The sequence below is a fragment of the Schistocerca cancellata genome, chromosome 4 (genome assembly GCF_023864275.1).
Source record: "Schistocerca cancellata isolate TAMUIC-IGC-003103 chromosome 4, iqSchCanc2.1, whole genome shotgun sequence".
Taxonomy (NCBI): domain Eukaryota; kingdom Metazoa; phylum Arthropoda; class Insecta; order Orthoptera; family Acrididae; genus Schistocerca; species Schistocerca cancellata.
Window position 1 is genome coordinate 565902154 of NC_064629.1, and position 20360 is coordinate 565922513.

The 20360-nt window shown below is 42.4% G+C and overlaps 1 protein-coding gene across 1 annotated transcript in view; it reads left to right on the forward strand.

Annotated features, from left to right (window-relative positions):
- Positions 1 to 3860: 3860 nt before the first annotated feature.
- The window catches only part of LOC126183286 (beta-1,3-galactosyltransferase 5-like), a 325368-nt gene continuing 308868 nt past the window's right edge, over positions 3861 to 20360 (forward strand). Inside the window, exon 1 of the mRNA XM_049925118.1 lies at positions 3861 to 3888. The gene's annotated coding sequence lies outside the window, so the exon portion shown is untranslated. The remainder of the gene's footprint in view (positions 3889 to 20360) is intronic.

Sequence of the window (20360 nt, forward strand, 5' to 3'; positions counted from 1 at the left end):
TATTTTTCGTTTGTTGTGTGTGTGTGTGTGTGTGTGTGTGTGTGTGTGTGTGGACAGATAGAGAGTGATATAGAGATAGAGAGAGAGAGAACGAAAAAGAAGTGATGAGGAAATTCATTAATTATATAGTAGATTAGATATACCAGGCTATAAACATTCACAGTAACAACAATAACAACCCTACTTCTAAAAAAGAAAACAATCTATTATGAACTCACTTTTCACTTAGATCCGTCCTGGTGATTCTTTAGTAAATCATAATCACTAAATCCGAAACTAAAATCACTCAGTAATTCTAAAATAACATATTCTAGCTGTAAACAAATCACACCTAACTGAACGAGCGGCCATACCGAAACCCAACCACCTTTTGGCACAGTTGTCGGAAAATCGGTGGGAGGACGATCGGTAACAGGTTCAAATGGCTCTGAGCACTATGGGACTTAACATCTGAGGTTATCACTCCCCTAGAACTTAGAACTACTTAAACCTTACTAATCTAAGGACATCACACACATCTATGCCCGAGGTAGGATTCGAACCTGCGACCGTAGCGGTCACGCGGTTCCAGACTGAAGCGCCTAGAACCGCACGGCCACACCGGCCGGCGCTATTTCACCGTCTTGTGTCTAATTCACCGTATAATCATAGAAAATGTCAACAGATGTCCGTACAATCGTGTTCTGCACGGAAAATGTTATTCTGGTCAACGGACAATCACGTCAACAATGACGTCAGGGCACCTATCAAACGGGCTAGTGTTTTGGCGGGTAGTCCCACATTCACAATCGGTGTGTATACAGTCACCAGTACAGTAAGGCACAAAGAAACTCCTACAGACTCTCTTTGGTGGAGCGCCATAAGAAGAATGGAAGCAGGACAGTCGCAGACTGATGAGGTCCGACGGCTTAATGTGAATCATTCTGTTGTTTCTCAGATGTAGCAACAATTTATAGAGGCCAAAACAGTAGCCCAAAGACCAGGACAGAGCCGACCACGTGTGATATCAGAAAGGGAGGGCACTTATTTGGATGTATGGGCATTACAGTACCGCCTTACTAATGCACGGCATCTGGCATCTCACCTCGCAGCATCCACTGGTCGTGTTGTATCGAGACAAACGGTGTCCAGAACGCTTCTGCAGAGTGGCCCTTATTGTTTGAGACCTGCTGTATGTGTACCTCTGATGCTCTTCACAAAGGGAAAGTCTAGTGTGGAGTCGTCAACACGCCATCTGGGCGGTCGAACAGTGGGCGAATGTTCTTTTCACGGATGAGTCCCGGTTTGGTCTGGAGAGTGATTCTCGACGCATTCGAATTTGGAGGAAACGTGGAACACGATATCGGGATCCAAACATTATGGAAAGAGACCGATGTCGAGGGGGATCCCTAATGTTATGGACAGGGATTACGTTGACTACATGAACACCTCTTCAAGAAGTTTTACGGGTGACTCGATAAGGCTTAACTGCTATCAGGTACTATGACGAGATCTTGGGATCTGATGTACGATTATTGCGAGGTGGTGCGAGCCCAGACTTCGTACTGATGGACGATAATGTTCGACCTCATAGAGCAAGAGCGGTTAATGTTTTCTTGTAAACGGAAAATATTGCACGCATGGCGTGGCCTGCTCGCTCTCCCGATTTGAATTCCATAGAGCACGTCTGGGATGCACTAGGGAGACAGGCTCCATCATGTCAGCATCCACCAACCACCCTAAAGAGACCAAACTACAGGTTCATCAGTCCCTCATAATCAATGAATTTCCTAACCCCATCTTTCTCTCTCTCTCTCTCTCTCTCTCTCTCTCTCTCTCTCTCTGTCTCCCCCTACCTCCCTATACCTCTCTCTCTCTCTCAAACACACACACACACACACACACACACACACACACAAATATCCACTTATATATTAAACAAAAAAAACCTCTCACAAGGAACGACACATAACAAAATACAAACACATACACACCCAAAACAAACGAAAAATATCGAACCATGCACACAGAGCACAAACGAAAGATGAAAGATAAAACACAGCGACAGTTGGCAACACTACACTCTGTAAACACACACATATAGATCGCAAGATGAAAAGTGCAAGTTATGTGCTATAATAAATGTGGATGAAAAAACGCCGTAAATCGGCCAGCTGGAGCATGGGGACCGAATGAACACACCTCCAGGACCACAAACATTGGCAATTATGACCTATAAACGCTGGAAATAGTAAGTAACACCAAACGATGATTTAAGATCACGATATTTGTGCTACAATAGTTGTTTCTAATCTGTAAAACAAAAGAAAAACGTGACAAAATGTAACATATTAACATATTGTAACTACTACGTAATACACTTATAGTACAGGGCTATTACAAATGATTGAAGCGATTTCATAAATTCACTGTAGCTCCATTCATTGACATATGGTCACGACACACTACAGATACGTAGAAAAACTCATAAAGTTTTGTTCGGCTGAAGCCGCACTTCAGGTTTCTGCCGTCAGAACGCTCGAGAGCGCAGTGAGACAAAATGGCGACAGGAGCCGAGAAAGCGTATGTCGTGCTTGAAATGCACTCACATCAGTCAGTCATAACAGTGCAACGACACTTCAGGACGAAGTTCAACTAAGTTCCACCAACTGCTAACTCCATTCGGCGATGGTATGCGCAGTTGAAAGCTTCTGGATGCCTCTGTAAGGGGAAATCAACGGGTCGACCTGCAGTGAGCGAAGAAACGGTTGAACGCGTGCGGGCAAGTTTCACGCGTAGCCCGCGGAAAATTGGCTCATGCCACAACTGGAGACCGACAGCGCCGACTTCATCTTTCTACAGGATGGTGCTCCACCGCACTTCCATCATGATTTCGGCATTTCTTAAACATGAGATTGGAAAACCGATGGATCGGTCGTGGTGGAGATCATGATCAGCAATTCATGTCATGGCCTCCACGCTCTCCCGACTTAACCCCATGCGATTTCTTTCTGTGGGGTTATGTGAAAGATTCAGTGTTTAAACCTCCTCTACCAAGAAACGTGCCAGAACTGCGAGCTCGCATCAACGATGCTTTCGAACTCATTGTTGGGGACATGCTGCGCCGAGTGTGGGAGGAACTTGATTATCGGCTTGATGTCTGCTGAATCACTAAAGGGGCACATATCGAACATTTGTGAATGCCTAAAAAAACTTTTTGAGTTTTTGTATGTGTGTGCAAAGCATTGTGAAAATATCTCAAATAATAAAGTTATTGTAGAGCTGTGAAATCGCTTCAATCATTTGTAATAACCCTGTATGTATGAGAAGTAACATGTATTGCAGCCCACTGAAGATGCTTCACAAATAAAAAAAGCGAAACGCGTATGGCGAAAAACAAACTACCTTTCATTTAGTTGCATACACAGAACATATTTCCATGAATTTTGAAGCAACTAAAGAACGACGGAAAACGAAAAAAATGCCGGGGTTACTTATCTTTCTAATAAAATAAATAAACATACGTAAGCACAACTCAGCTGACAGAAAAAAAAGTCTCTAACATCTGGTAAGAACTGAACTGAAGTCTCTGATTCGATAGTCTGTTGAGTGTGCAGTGTAATATAGCGCCAATAGGCAGCACAAAGTGCATGCACGAATTGACGGACGAATGGGCATTTCACCATTCGTGTCGACAGAAAATAAAGTCCTCGTGAATTCCTTCTCAGAACTACGTTTACGACGCGTTCTTTTACATTGAGCAGAGAACTCGTGAGAGGTGGTGGAGGGGATGACAGTAAATTGCTGGTAGTAAGTTGTTATCTGGACGCCAAGTAGCGGCTCGCGTCGCCAATCAGTAGTGTGGCAGTCGCCGAATCGTTCACAGCTCGGGATCTCGTGTGCCTGATTGTGAGTAGCGTTATCTCAGTAAGACAGCCCATCCACAGAGAAGTAACCAGTACATTAGCTTTCCTCTCTGTCTCTCTCCACACACTGGTAGCAGTAGAGCAGTTCAGTTTGTTCTTTTTATATCTGATATGTTATTTACTGCATTATCTAGCGCCAATTCATACAGTGTCTGAAAGACGGAGACAGTTTACTTCGTTTATACAGAATTCACTAGCAGTGCGTCACCCATCGTGTGCTCATCTGACACACAATTTCGTACATTTATAAAGACACGATTAACTAACGTTTCTTGTATAGACATGAGATAGTTTGGACAACTCAGTCTCCTACGAGGTTAAGTGTTATCCATGGTATCTATGTAGAAATGGCAACGGTCTTTCGCTATAGCCGGCCGAAGTGGCCGTGCGGTTATAGGCGCTGCAGTCTGGAACCGCAAGACCGCTACGGTCGCAGGTTCGAATCCTGCCTCGGGCATGGATGTGTGTGATGTCCTTAGGTTAGTTAGGTTTACCTAGTTCTACGTTCTAGGGGACTAATGACCTCAGCAGTTGAGTCCCATAGTGCTCAGAGCCATTTGAACCATTTTTTTCTTTCGCTATATCGGAGAGATGACTGTTTGTGGAGCTAATGTACATCAATATTATATCCTAGATTTATCGGCAACATTCACATCTACATTTACATGATACGTGACTATTCTGCAAATCACAGTTAAGTGCCTAGCAGATGGTTCATTCGAACCACCTTCATGCTAGTCCTCTGCTGTCGCACTCTCGAACAGCACACTGGAAAAACGAATACTTACATGTTTCCGTGAGTGCTTTGATTTCTCTTATTTTAGTACAATGATCGTTTCTCCCTGTATAGGTGGGTACCAACAAAATATTTTCGCATTTGGAGAAGTTTGTGATAGAAATTTCCGGAAAAAAAATTCTAAAGCAACGAAAAGTGTCATTCTGTTAATGACTGCCACCCCTACCCGCGTATCATATCCGTGACACCCCTTCCCTTATTTCGCGATAGCACAAAACGGGTTGCCCTTCTGTCAACTTTTTCAATCTCCTCCATCAATCCTATCTGATGCGGATCCCACGTTGCGCAGCATTACTCCAGAAGAGGGTAGACAAGTCTAGTGTAAGCAGTCTCTCTACTATACTTGTTGAATTTTTGTGCAAAGTGCCCGCTCCGTTAGCTGAGTGGACAGCGCGTCTGACTACCATGCAGTGGGTCCGGGTTCGCTTCTCGAGCGGATCGGAGTTTTGCGTCCGCTCGGGTACTGGGTGCTTGCTTGTCGTCATCGACATTTCTTCATCATTATCAATATGCAAGTTGCCCAATGTGGCATCAACTGAAAAGACTTGCAACTCTGCGGTCGAACTTCACCGGGTGGGGACTCCCGGGCATGAATGCCATACGATCATTTCATTTTCATTTTCTAATTAATCTCTTTCTCCAAACATTATATGTGTGATCGTTCCAAGTTTAAGTTAATTGTAAATGTAATCCCTATGTATTTAGTTGAATTCACAGGTTTTAGATATGTGTGATTTACCTTGTAACCCCATCCCTTTTAGTACTCATGTGGATGACATCCCATTTTTCATTATTAGGAATCAATTGACACTTTTCGCATCATACTTATATCTTGCCTAAATTATTTAGCAATTGGTTTTGATCATCTGATGAGTTTAAGAGATAGTACATGTCAGTATCATCTACAAACAATCTAAGCCGGCTACTCAGATTGTTTCCTGAATCGTTTATATAGATTAGTAACAGCAAGGGGCCTATAACACTTTCTTAGGGAACGTGAGATATCACTACTGTTTTCCTCAATGACTTTCCGTCAATTGCTGCGAACTATGACCTTTCTGAGAGGAAATCGACTGAGGCAATATTTCGTAGGCACGTAGTTTGATTACAAGTCGCTTGTGGAGAACGGTGTCAAAAACCTTATAGAAATCTAGAAATATGGAATCAATTTGAGATCCCCATGTATCTTTACTTTTGCCTGATACACTGCCCTTCCATAACGCTATTTTGGATAAACTTTTACTGTCAAATAACTACACGAGATTTATTATTACGGGTAATTTGATATCTGACACCTCTGCTCATCTACATAAATTATTTTGTACTTTCTGGGTAGTTTAAGTATTTCATATGCAACACAAATATTCGTGTCTCAATATACACACTGAAGATATTCAACGGATTCCCTGTTCATCTCAACCCATCGAGTCGATGACTTCCCTACTTGTCTGAAGTAAGTCCTGTGTTTCTACCTCTTCAATTCAGTTGTTCATCCGAGTCCGTGTGGTTCGGTATGCGTGAATTGTTGACTTGCAGTTGATAAAGTGACATATCACGTCTTTCGCTAATGTTTTGCTGAGTGTGGAGAAAATTATTAAATTAGTATAGTGACTTGTGAAGCTAGTTTATACTGTGGCACAAATCTTCAGTCATTAGACATATCCCTCTGCTTGTCAACACTTGTAGTTATCAGTTAAAGAGTAAAACCAGTAGAGATGTGGGAAAATCTCAAGCAAGTATCCCCAAAATTCTACAGTAGTGACGTCTGGTCCAACTAAGTGGCTAAATTCAAAATCGTCCAGCACCACCAGTGAAAGAAGAAACAGAGTGCGTGGCAAGCTCTTATCAGAACTACTTTACTTGAATGAATTGCCTCAAAAATATTGGCCGGAAACAGTTTATTTTCTAGTATGAACATACGAAAATGGTGTGATCCTCACTTTCACAGTAGGAAATGTGGACATACTGAACAAACAAAAAAGATTTCTTTGTCTGAAAAGCGAGTGTTATAAAATTTTTGGCACATTGACAAATTTTTTAAGAGTGACCTGTTCTCGAATTGATAATTTATTTCTGAAGTTTAAACAGTCATCAGTTTTGAAAATCATTCCTTTGAGTCAATACTAAATTAAGATACTAATTTCAGCATTGAAAACAGTTAATGTTGACCAATTTGAAATACTATTTTCAGTTTAAAAGAATATTCCCTTTAGGTTTGATGTTATTACAGATCTATTTTTTTTTAATTCAAATAACTAATTTCCTCGACATACGCCGGAAGCTACCTTGTCTTCTGACTATGCTTCTCCATTAAATGTGATATACTGAGTTCTGTGTGGTAGGAAGGCTTAAGGAAAATCGGATTTCTGCATTTATTTTGTTTCTAGGCGAAAGTGCGGAACTATATCGGAGGCTTCCTGGGAGTCAGGGAACACGGCACCAACTTGAGCTCCACTACGTACTGCCCGCGGGTCGTACGAACGAACAGAGCGAGTTCGAAAGATCACTCTTTCATTCTGCAGAGACATGTACTGTTTTTGAAAACTCCTGGCAGATTAAAACTGTGTGCCAAACTTAAATTCAAACTCGGAACCTTGTCTTCCGCTGGCAATGCTCTTACCGACTAAGCTATGCATCCACGACTGAAGACTCACTCTCACAGCTACACTTTTGCCAGTACCTTCTCACAGCTACACTTTTGCCAGTACCTGTCTTCTACTCACGCAGTTTTAATCTGCTGGGAAACTTCAAAAGAAGGCACATACCGGTTCAGGGTGAAAAAGTAATTCTGAAAACAATCCCCTATGCCAGGGATGGCGAACCAATGGCACGCGTGCTGTTAGTGGCACGCAACAAAAAATAATTTGGGCGCGGCAGTAAATCATGAATTTAGGCACGTCTACCTAACCGACATAATTCATTTATTAGTCTGAATTTGATGTCATAAATGATGGCGTCCTCTTGGGTAAAATATTACGGAGGTAAAATAGTCCCATATTTGGATCTCCGGGCTGGGACTACTCAAGAGGATGTCGTTATCAGGAGAAAGAAAACTGGCGTTCTACGGATCGGAGCGTGGAATGTCAGATCCCTTAATCGGGCAGATAGGTTAGAAAATTTAAAAAGGGAAATGGATAGGTTAAAGTTAGATATAGTGGGAATTAGTGAAGTTCGGTGGCAGGAGGAACAAGACTTCTGGTCAGGTGACTACAGGGTTATAAACACAAAGTCAAATAGGGGTAATGCAGGAGTAGGTTTAATAATGAATAGGAATGCGGGTAAGCTACTACAAACAGCATAGTGAACGCATTATTGTGGCCAAGATAGATACGAAGCCCACACCTACTACAGTAGTAAAAGTTTATATGCCAACTAGCTCTGCAGATGACGAAGAAATTGAAGAAATGTATGATGAAATAAAAGAAATTATTCAGATAGTGAAGGGAGACGAAAATTTAGTAGTCATGGGTGACTGGAATTCGAGTGTAGGAAAAGGGAGAGAAGGAAACGTAGTAGGTGAATATGGACTGGGGCTAAGAAATGAAAGAGGAAGCCGCCTGGTAGAATTTTGCACAGAGCACAACTTAATCATAGCTAACACTTGGTTTAAGAATCATGATAGAACGTTGTATACATGGAAGAATCCTGGAGATACTAAAAGGTATCAGATAGATTATATAATGGTAAGACAGAGATTTAGGAACCAGGTTTTAAATTGTAAGACATTTCCAGGGGCAGATGTGGACTCTGACCACAATCTATTGATTATGACCTGTAGATTAAAACTGAATAAACTGCAAAAAGGTGGGAATTTAAGGAGATGGGACCTGGATAAACTGACTAAACCAGAGATTGTACAGAGTTTTAGGGAGAGCGTAAGGGAACAATTGGGAGAGCCAGTTCTGACAAAACTCTACCATCTGGTGAGCAAGATGTATGAAACAGGCGAAATACCCTCAGACTTCAAGAAGAATATAATAATTCCAATCCCAAAGAAAGCAGGTGTTGACAGATGTGAAAATTACCGAACAATCAGTTTAATAAGCCACAGCTGCAAAATACTAACACGAATTCTTTACAGACGAATGGAAATACTAGTAGAAGCCGACCTCGGGGAAGATCAGTTTGGATTCCGTAGAAATACTGGAACACGTGAGGCAATACTGACCTTACGACTTATCTTAGAAAAAGATTAAGGAAAGGCAAACCTACGTTTCTAGCATTTGTAGACTTAGAGAAAGCTTTTGACAATGTTGACTGGAATATTCTCTTTCAAATCTAAAGGTGGCAGGGGTAAAATACAGGGATCGAAAGGCTATTTACAATTTGTGCAGAAACCAGATGGCAGTTATAAGAGTCGAGGGACATGAAAGGGAAGCAGTGATTGGGAAGGGAGTAAAACAGGGTTGTAGCCTCTCCCCGATGTTATTCAATCTGTATATTGAGCAAGCAGTAAAGGAAACAAAAGAAAAATTCGGAGTAGGTATTAAAATCCACGGAGAAGAAATAAAAATTTTGAGGTTCGCCGATGACATTGTAATTCAGTCAGAGACAGCAAAGGACTTGGAAGAGCAGTTGAACGGAATGGATGGTGTCTTGAAGGGAGGATATAAGATGAACATCAACAAAAGCAAAACGAGGATAATGGAATGTAGTCGAATTAAGTCGGGTGATGTTGAGGGTATTAGATTAGGAAATGAGACACTTAAAGTAGTAAAGGAGTTTTGCTATTTGGGGAGCAAAATAACTGATGATGGTCGAAGTAGAGAGGATATAAAATGTAGACTGGCAATGGCAAGGAAAGCGTTTCTGAAGAAGAGAAATTTGTTAACATCGAGTATAGATTTAAGTGTCAGGAAGTCATTTCTGAAAGTATTTGTATGGAGTGTAGCCTTGTATGGAAGTGAAACATGGACGGTAAATAGTTTGTACAAGAATAGAATAGCAGCTTTCGAAATGTGGTGCTACAGAAGAATGCTGAAGATTAGAGGGGTAGATCACATAACTAATGATTAAGTATTGAATAGGATTGGGGAGAAGAGAAGTTTGTGGCACAACTTGACCAGAAGAAGGGATCGGTTGGTAGGACATGTTCTGAGGCATCAAGGGATCACCAATTTAGTATTGGAGGGCAGCGTGGAGGGTAAAAATCGTAGGGGGAGACCAAGAGATGAATACACTAAGCAGGATGTAGGTTGCAGTAGGTACTGGGAGATGAAGAAGCTTGCCCAGGATAGAGTAGCATGGAGAGCTGCATCAAACCAGTCTCAGGACTGAAGACCACAACAACAACAAATATCACGGTTCATCGAGAACGGGCAATCGGTGCCGAGGCGTCATAGAAGTTGTAGATGACAGGTCTTCGTTCATGCACATTGACTGTGGGTCACGGTGTACTCAGATGCATTACTAATAATACACCGTCATCTACTGTTAGCTCGCACATGTTGGCAGCTGTTCCAACAACGACGACTTCCGATCCCTACCGGCAAATACGATACTGCCACATTGTAGCGGCGAAACAGTGTTTTGCTGCGGTCGCAGGTTCGAATCCTGCCTCGGGCATGGATGTGTGTGATGTCCTTAGGTTAGTTAGGTTTAAGTAGTTCTACGTTCTAGGGGACTGATGACCACAGATGTTAAGTCCCATAGTGCTCAGAGCCATTTGAACGATTTTTGAAACAGTGTTTACCTGTTTGTTGTACGCTTCCGTCGTGAGTTGCAATTACACATAGTACTATTTCGAAACTTGTGAGTACTATAAAACATGTCTTGCATGGAAATATAAGTGAAATAGAGCATTTCAAACTTGGTGGACTGAGAAAAATGGCGTGATTCCTACAGCGGTGTATGTTTTACGTCCCGCAACAGTTTTGTGTAGAATATCGTCCGTAAAACGGCGTTATGAAACAAATCACAAATTTCTTTATAAAAAAATTGAACAAGAAGCAAAGAAATTCATTTTATGGGCTATTAAAAACAGGAACAGACAGTCGACACTTAAGTATGTTAGAAACGAACGTCATACCAGTGTCTCATGTTTCTCGGCTGCAAATGTCATTTCCCGCTGTGTAAACATTTTGGCGAGGGTAAATTTGAAGGAAGCCAGTTTAGCATGTGCATCATCATCTTTCGAAGATTTTGACAGTTAAAATATGATAACTGAGTGCGTCAGAGGTACTCCTTTATCTAGAAACACAGTAAAATACAGAATCCTAAAATCGGCGGAAAGTGTGAAAGAACAACAAAAAAGTGACATCAGGTTCTCTCCTTATGTTTCGCTGTGTCTTTATCCTAGTACACGTGTAACTAAATCTGCCGTACAGCTGTGTTTTTGTTCTATAATGTAGATGACATCAGAAAAAAATTGAATGCGTAATATCGTTGCAAGCAACTACTAGGGGAACAGAAATTGGTACGGCTGTTAAAAACTTGCTTACTGAAAAAGAAATATATGAAACCAAAATTGTTTCGACAACTACTGATGATTCGCCCAATGCGGTGGGCAAAGAAAAAAAAAAGGTTTTATCACTTTATTCCAAGTACACATTGGACATGCTATTCTTTAATTCCACTGCATCATACATCAATAAGGCTTGTATTCAAAAGGTGTTTTCGTTTCCCTTCATAAAATAAAGGTCATAGTCAAGTAAAAGAAAATTCTAAGCGTTGTTAAATGAAGTCAACTCGGTGTACAGTGACTTACTGATTTGTTGGAATGGTACAAATGGCCCTGAGGACTATGGGACTTAACATCTGAAGTCATTAGTCCCCTAGAACTTAGAACTACTTCAACCTAACTAACCTAAGGACATCACACACACCCATGCCCGAGGCAGGATTCGAAACTGCGACCGTAGCGGTCGCGCGGTTTCAGACTGTAGCGCCTAGAACCGCTCGGCCACACCGGCCGGTGATTTGTAGGAATGTTCACTTGTTGAACCGCAGAAAAGTATTTCAAAGATCTGTGAATTGTTTCGAAGAAATTAGGCTGCTGTTACAAAATGAGGAAAAAATTATGACGTATTCGGAGTTTATAGATTGTACGTGGCTTACGAAATTGTTACTTACGCACATGTGGCAGCATTTCAATGATTTGAAAGTAAAATTGTGAAGCGCAGACAAAACAGTTATCGTTATGATAGATCATCTTCGTGCCTTAGGGACAAAACTGCGAGCTTTTTAACAACGATACTGTTTCTAAAAACTATAGGTATTTCCTAAGCTTGAAAAAATTTACGAGAAATTTGAATTTACATGAAAAGCCGGGTCAATAAAACGTCAGTGAGGAATTTTCTTCGGTAATACATTCTTTAATCGAAGAATTTTCATCGATATTTTCGCAGTTTAAATTAAGATTTATTATTTATTTAGATGCGACTTCACTGGATAAACTGAACACGCCCAGGTTTGATTGGTTAGAAACTGAAGAAACTGAAATGCAGCTGATTGATTTCCAGTCTAGTTCAAGATGGACTCAAGAACTTATCTAAACAAGGAAAGAACTTCAAGTAAACGAATCAGAGAGACTATCAAGCAGTACGGTCAAAAATGCCGACATTAAAATTACGCGAAAGTCTAAAGAAGCTGACTTTGTTATCTTGACAATACTTTCGTCTACCGATGTCAGTGGGTCACTGTGTTGTGAAATGAGTAACATCACAAATGACTCGAGCTCAGCTTGCATTATGCTAAAAGTTAGAAAGTATACACCTGATATAAATTATGTGGCATCCAATTTGCAACAGCAGAAATCATATTAATTTTGTTTCATTTAGATAAACAATAAATTTTTATTTTATGATTGCTGTATGGAAGGTCTATTTCTTGCTGCAAATAAAGGGTATTAATATGGAAGTATTTAGTTTCTTTCATTAATCAGGAGAGCCTAATTTTCTGTGCACTATCAAATCTTAAAATATGCACACATTCATGCATTATCATGTGTCCAAACATGCACAAAATAACCAAGAAAGAAAAGAATATGTGGTATCGAACTTAAGTTCTATAATTAGTTTCATTGCACGCCACGGGCGTACTTAAACTTTCACATAAATGTACATACAAAGGTTCGCTATCCCTGCACTGGGCTGTGGCTAAGCCAACTGTCCACCAATTCCTCTCTTCCAAATATCCTAGTCACAAAACGTATGTAGAAGAACCTCTATGCAGTTAGGGAGGTGGGAAAGAGATATTGACAGTAGTGAATCCGTGAGGGCGTCCGTGAGTCCTGACTGTATAGCTCACAACGTGAGTGCACTGGCTGCGAAAGGCAACGTTTCAGGTTCGACCCTCCATCCAGTACACAGTTTTGATCGGCCAGGAGGTTTCAGCGCAAGATGGATTTCACACGATCGGTGACTGCGGAAACCGTGATGAGTCCTACATAGCTTTCATTCTTTTACACTTAATTGCTTAAGAGGAATACCAGGATAGTTTCCTTACCCTTAATTGCTTAAGGTGAATACCAGGCTAGTTCCTCACAGAACCTTGTTCCTTCTCTTCTTTTAACGACCTTGTTTCTAACATAAACTTCCTCTTATCAATGCAACGGTTCTTTCGTTCCCTGCTTTTCCCATATGCAACTCTTCCTGACGAAGTTACGACAACTTTATGTTAGGACAGTGAGAACCAAACAAAATAAAAATTTGCCTTTAGTTGTAGAGTATCTTCGCACCTGACAGTGGAAAACATAAAGGCTGTCGGAAATGCTCTTGTAGCTTCGGCTGATATGTGGCAACAGCTGGCAGTAGACGTACACACGTGTAACGGATGAGCCAGCCGGCTGCGTTTCCTCGACTGTCCCAGTTTTTATCACTGTCGCTCCATTTGTAGAGCTTCTTGATGTCGTCGTCTTTTAGAGGAATGAGTCATTTCTCATAAGATCCTGTTAGCTTTTGTATCGTACGATGCTCTCAGCTTAGCATTATCTACAATTATTACTTCTTATTTTACTCGTTGGTCCATTTCTTACAAATAAGAACTGAGAAATTTCATGCAGTTGTGCCACCACTGCCCGTAATTTTAGTACAGAAAGTCATTTTTATATACACTACTGGCCATTAAAATTGCTACACCAAGAAGAAATACAGATGATAAACGGGTATTCATTGGACAAATACATTATACTAGAACTGACATGTGACTACATTTTCACCCAATTTGGGTGCATAGATCCTAAGAAATCAGTACCCAGAACAACCCCCTCGGGCTGTAATAACGGCATTGGTACGCCTGGGCATTGAGTCAAACAGAGCTTGGATGGCGTGTACAGGTACAGCTGCCCATGCAGCTTCAACACGATACCACAGTTCTTCAAGAGTAGTGACTGGCGTATTGTGACGAGCCAGTTGCTCGGCCACCATTGACCAGAGGTTTTAAATTGGTGAGAGATCCGGAGAATGTGCTGGCCAGGGCATCAGTCGAACATTTTCTGTATCCAGAAAGGCCCGTACAGGACCTGCAACATGCGGTCGTGCATTATACTGCTGAAATGTAGGGTTTCGGTGGGATCGAATGAAGGGTTGAGCCACGGGTCGTAACACATTTGAAATGTAACGTCCACTGTTCAAAGTGACGTCAGTGCGAACAAGAGGTGACCGAAACGTGTAACCAATGGCACCCCATACCATCACGCCGGGTGATACGCCAGTATGGCGATGACGAATACACGCTTCCAATGTGCGTTCACCGCGATATCGCCAAACACGGATGTGACCATCATGATGCTGTACACAGAACCTGGATTCATCCGAAAAAATGACGTTTTGCCATTCGTGCACCCAGGTTCGTCGTTGAGTACACCATCGCAGGCGCTCCTGTCTGTGATGCAGCGTCAAGGGTAACCGCAGCCATGGTCTCCGAGCTGATAGTCCGTGCTGCTGCAAACGTCGTCGAACTGTTCGTACAGATGGTTGTTGTCTTGCAAACTTCCCCATCTGTTGACTCAGGGATCGAGACGTGGCTGCACGATCCGTTACAGCCAAGCGGATAAGATGCCTGTCATTTCGACTGCTAGTGGTACGAGGCCGTTGGGATCCAGCACGGCGTTCCGTATTACCCTCCTAAACCCACCGATTCCATATTCTGCTAACAGTCATTGGATCTCGACCAACGCGAGCAGCAATGTCGCGATACGATAAACCGCAATCGCGATCGGCTACAATCCGACCTTTATCAAAGTCGGAAACGTGATGGTACGCATTTCTCCTCCTTACACGAGGCATCACAACAACGTTTCACCAGGCAACGCCGGTCAACTGCAGTTTGTGTATGAGAAATCGGTTGAAAACTTTCCTCGTGTCAGCACGTTATAGGTGTCGCCACCGGCGCCAGCCTTGTATGAATACCCTGAAAAGCTAATGATTTGCATATCCTGTCGGTTAAATTTCGCGTCTGTAGCACGTCATCTTCGTGGTGTAGCACTTTTAATGGCCAGTAGTGTAATACCAGGAGAGGCTGATTTGTTACCACGTTACAGATGATGCGATTATCTATTATAAAGTACGAGACGAGTTCAATAAGTAATGCGACAAATTTTTTTCTTAAAGCAGGTTGGTTTTATTTATGGTTCTAATACACCATATTATTCCACACTCTTCTGGCTACAACTCCCATTTTTCAACATAATCTTCGTTAAATGCGACGGCCTTAAGCTACTTTACTGTAAGGGCAGGTATGCCCGCTGGTACCACTCTACTAGTCGAAGTCGGAGTCAGTGACTTACTGCATCAATTTCCTCCCAGTCATCAATGTAGCACTTCCCCGGAGTGCATCCTTCATTGAGCCAAACAGATGGAAGCCGAAAGGTGCGAGATTCGAGCTGTAGAGTGGATGAGGAAGAACAGCCCAATTAAGTGTTGTGAACTCCTCTCGGGTGCGCAGACGCGTGTGAGGCCTTGTGTTGTAAAGGAGAATTTCGTGGCGACGAACACGCTGAAGTTGTTTCTTCAATTTCCTGAGGGTAGCACAACACACTTCAGCGTTGATCGTTGCATCATGAGTGAGGACATCAAACAGAACAACCCTTACAAAGTCCCACAAGACTGTTGCCATAACTTTACCGGATGAGAGCACGGCTTTGGACTTTTTCTTCGGAGGAGAGGTGGTTTGGCACCACACCATGTGTTGGCATTTTGCTTCTAGTTCAAAGTGATGAACCAATGTTTCATCGCCTATGACGATGTTCGACAAAAAAATTTTCACGATCAGTCTTGTGACGCTCACGCAATTCCGCACAAATGGTCATTCTTTGATCTTTATGGTATTCTGTTAGGCTTCAAAGAACCCAGCGTGCACGCACCTTTGAGTACCCCAAATGGTGGATGGGTGTGTCAGCACTACCAACAGAGACGTCCAGTTGTGTAACGACGTGTTTGATTGTGATCCATCGATCACCTCGAATGAGAGTGTCCACACGTTCCAACATGGCAGGAGTAACAGCTGTGTGCGGCCGACCGGCACGCGGTAGATCGCACAGGTTTGCGCGCCCTTGTTACGATGATGACTGACGACTCGCCCAACAGCTTGTAACGATCTTTAAACGTTACTGCTTAACTTATGTTGGCCTGTGGTCCATCGATGTTGTGGATGCTGCGAATAATGATAACATCACGAAAATTTCAAAAATGGTTCAAATGGCTCTAAGCACTATGGGACTTAACATCTGAGGTCATGAGTCCCCTAGACTTAGAACTACTTAAACCTAACTAACCTAAGGACATCACACACATCCATGCCTGAGACAGTATTCGAACCTGCAATCATAGCAGCAGCGCGGTTCCGAACAAATTCATCGGCCACAACGGCCAGCTCAAAAATTTCAAGTTTGACAAATTATTTATTGACATCAGCTGATCGACAGAACTGACATAAGTGCAAAACAACTGACGAAACTGAGCTAAACCGAACTGAACTGCACTGACTCCTGAAGTAAAGAAAACTTGACTGACTCCCCGCTCAGCCTCGCTGCGACGCTTTAAATACAGTTGTAACAATCGCTGCCATCGTTAATTTATTACAAAATGTAACTAACAATTAAGAACAAATTCATCTAAATTAACTGCTTTTACATTTGTACAGGTAATAAAATATAATGTCAGATAACATAATATTTTTATCGTCATCTTGGTTTTATGTGTGAAAATTAATTCACAATCTGATTTCAACAATTATTTTGACTTTACTCTAATTTCGTAAGTAGTGACTGTATAGATTTTATTGCTAACATTTGTTCGTAGTATACACATTGCGCTTCGCCAGATTACATAAATTAAATACACACATGTTTTCTCAAATACCGGAATTTCGTAAATTTGGGTGGTGTAACTAACAAGAGGTAAATATCTGCGTAATTTACAAGCATCATTAATTACAACGAACTACATAAAAATGAATAACGAATGAAATTACATCACTGGATAATGATTGTTATTTTCATTTGAATCGTAATGAGGTTTTTGTGTTAGCGAATTTACAAATTGCAACTATGGTAATTAGAGGCGTTAGTCATTTATCCTAACATTTCCACAGCCTCTTAATATTTCCAGAATGAGATTTTCACTCTGCAGCGGAGTGTGCGCTGATATGAAACTTCCTGGCAGATTAAAACTGTGTGCCCGACCGAGACTCGAACTCGGGACCTTTGCCTTTCGCGGGCAAGTGCTCTACCAACTGAGCTACCGAAGCACGACTCACGCCCGGTACTCACAGCTTTACTTCTGCCAGTATCTCGTCTCCTACCTTCCAAACTTCGCAGGAGAGCTTCTATAAAGTTTGGAAGGTAAGAGACGAGATACTGGCAGAAATAAAGCTGTGAGTACCGGGCGTGAGTCGTGCTTCGGTAGCTCAGTTGGTAGAGCACTTGCCCGCGAAAGGCAAAGGTCCCGAGTTCGAGTCTCGGTCGGGCACACAGTTTTAATCTGCCAGGAAGTTTCAAGTTTCTTAATATTTGTTGCTAAACCTTTATTACTTCAGTTTCACGATCTCATATTTAATTTGCATATGTACATATTTTTGTTAATGACAACAATCTATTAACAATCACGAGAATGTAAGTCATTCCAGAATATTCTATATGTATTTACAAAGAAGAATAGGGTTTTGGGCAAACTGAATTGAACGATACCTATAAAAATACACATAAAAGGCCCTAGGAAGCACTGAATCGTACGATAAATACATGGATGCATATGAAAAAAGGGGGCATCGGACAGTTCATAATGATCTTGGGGGAGGCTGTTGCACAATAAGCTCACCGTGCTTTTGTTCACTTCCAGGTCTCCGTAGACAATCTGCAAGCGCCTGTGAATATCTGCGTTGCTTGGCTTTCCACCAAAGAAACTCAATGATAGCTCTCTACTTGAAACGAACCTCCGTCCCAGACGCCACTTTGAAGATTACGTATAGTGCCGACAACTATCGGAACTTCATGAAACTATAGCAGCTGAAGGGGGAATATTCTTCTATGTTCCACAACAAATTTCGAACTTTTTTACCCGAAATTTGCCGAGCAAAAAATTTGTTACATTACATATTGAACACCCCTCGTAGAAACCCTAGAAGACAGTACAGATTTGCAGAATGACCTGCAAAGGGTTGATGAATGATGCAGGTTCTGGCAGATGACCCTGAGCGTAAATAAATGTAAAATACTGCCCATAGGTACAACTTCACTATTGATGACAAATTTCTGGAAACAGCATCTACCGTAAAATATCTGTGAGAAACTATCCACACCGACTTTCATTGGAACAACCACATACCCTGAATAGCCAAAGAAACTGGTACACCTCCCTTATATCGTGTAGGGCCCCCGCGAACACGCAGAAGTGCAGCAACACGACGTGGCATGGACTCGACTAATGTCTGAAATAGTGCTGGAGGGAATTGACACCATGAATCCTGCAGGGTTGTCCATAAATCCGTAATAGTACGAAAGGGGGGGGGGGGGGGGGTTGGAGACCAGCACGTTGCAAGACATCCCATATATGCTCAATAATGTTCGTGCCTGGGAAGTTTGGTGGCCACCGGAAGTGTTTAAGCTCAGAAGAGTGTTCCTTGAGCCACCCTGTAGCAGTTCTGGACGTGTGGAGTGTCGCATTGATCCGCTGGAATTGCCCAAGTCCATCGGAATGTACAATGCACACGAATGGATTCAGGTGATCAGGCAGGGTTCTTACGTATGTGTCACCTGTCAGAGTCGTATCTAGACGTATCAGAGGTCCCATGTCACTGCAACTGCACACGCCCCACACCATAACAGAGCCTCCACCAGCTTGAACAGTCTCCTGCTTACATGCAGGATCCATGGATTTATGAGGTTGTCTCCATACCCGTACACTTCCATCCGCTCGAGACAATTTGAAACGCGGCTCGTCCGACCAGGCAACATGTTTCAAGTCATCAACAGTCCAATGTCGGTGTTGACGGGCTCAGGCGAGGCGTAAAGCTTTGTGTCGTGCAATCATCAAGGGTACACGAGTGGACCTTCGGCTCCGAAATCCCATATCGGTGATGTTTCGTTGAATGGTTAGTAGCCGGCCGCGGTGGTCTAGCGGTTCTGGCGCTGCAGTCCGGAACCGCGGGACTGCTACGGTCGCAGGTTCGAATCCTGCCTCGGGCATGGGTGTGTGTGATGTCCTTAGGTTAGTTAGGTTTAAGTAGTTCTCAGTTCTAGGGGACTTATGACCTAAGATGTTGAGTCCCATAGTGCTCAGAGCCATTTGAACCATTTGAATGGTTAGTACGCTGACACTTGTTGATGGCCCAGTATTGAAATCTACACCAATTTGCGTAAGGTTTGCACTTCTGTCATGTAGAACGATTCTCTTCAGTCGTCGTCAGTCCCGTTCTAACAGGATCTTTTTCCGGCCGGAGATTTGATGCTTTACTAGATTCCTGATATTCACGGTACGCTCGTGAAATGGTCATACGGGAAAATCCCCACTTCATCGCTACCTCGGAGATGTCCTGTCCCATCGCTCGTGCGCCGATTACAACACCACGTTCAAACTCACTTAAATCTTGACAACCTGCCATTGTAGCAGCAGTAACCAATCTTACAGCTACTCAAGACACTTGTTGTCCTATAGAGGTGTTGCCTATATTTGAATACGCATGCCTACACCAGTTTCTTTGGCGCTTCAGTGTAAAATACGTACTAGGAAAAGCATATGGCAGACGTGACATTCATAAGAAGAATAGTAAGGGAATCTTACAGTAAGGGAAACTTATCCACGAAGCAAATGGTTTACAAGGCACTTGTTCGACTTATTCTTGAATATCTGGTACCCTTACCAGGTAGGAATGATAGAAGAGATAGAGAAGATCCAATGAATAGCGTGACGTTCGTTACAACAGAGGCCTAGTGCGTCACGGAGAGGTTTACTACCGAAATTTTGAGAGACCACTTTCCGGGAAGAGTCGAACAACATACTACTTCCTCCAACATACATCTGAGAAATTAGAGATAATACAGAGGCTTACCGACAATCATTCTTCCGACGGGGGATTTGCTAATGAAACACGGAAGGAGGGATCTGTTAGTGGTACCAGAAGTACCCTCCGCCACACTCCGTTGTGTGGCTTGCAGAGTATGATGTAGATGTAGGCGTAGAGATGACCATGATCAGGCAACATAAAATTCTTTTTTGTTATTG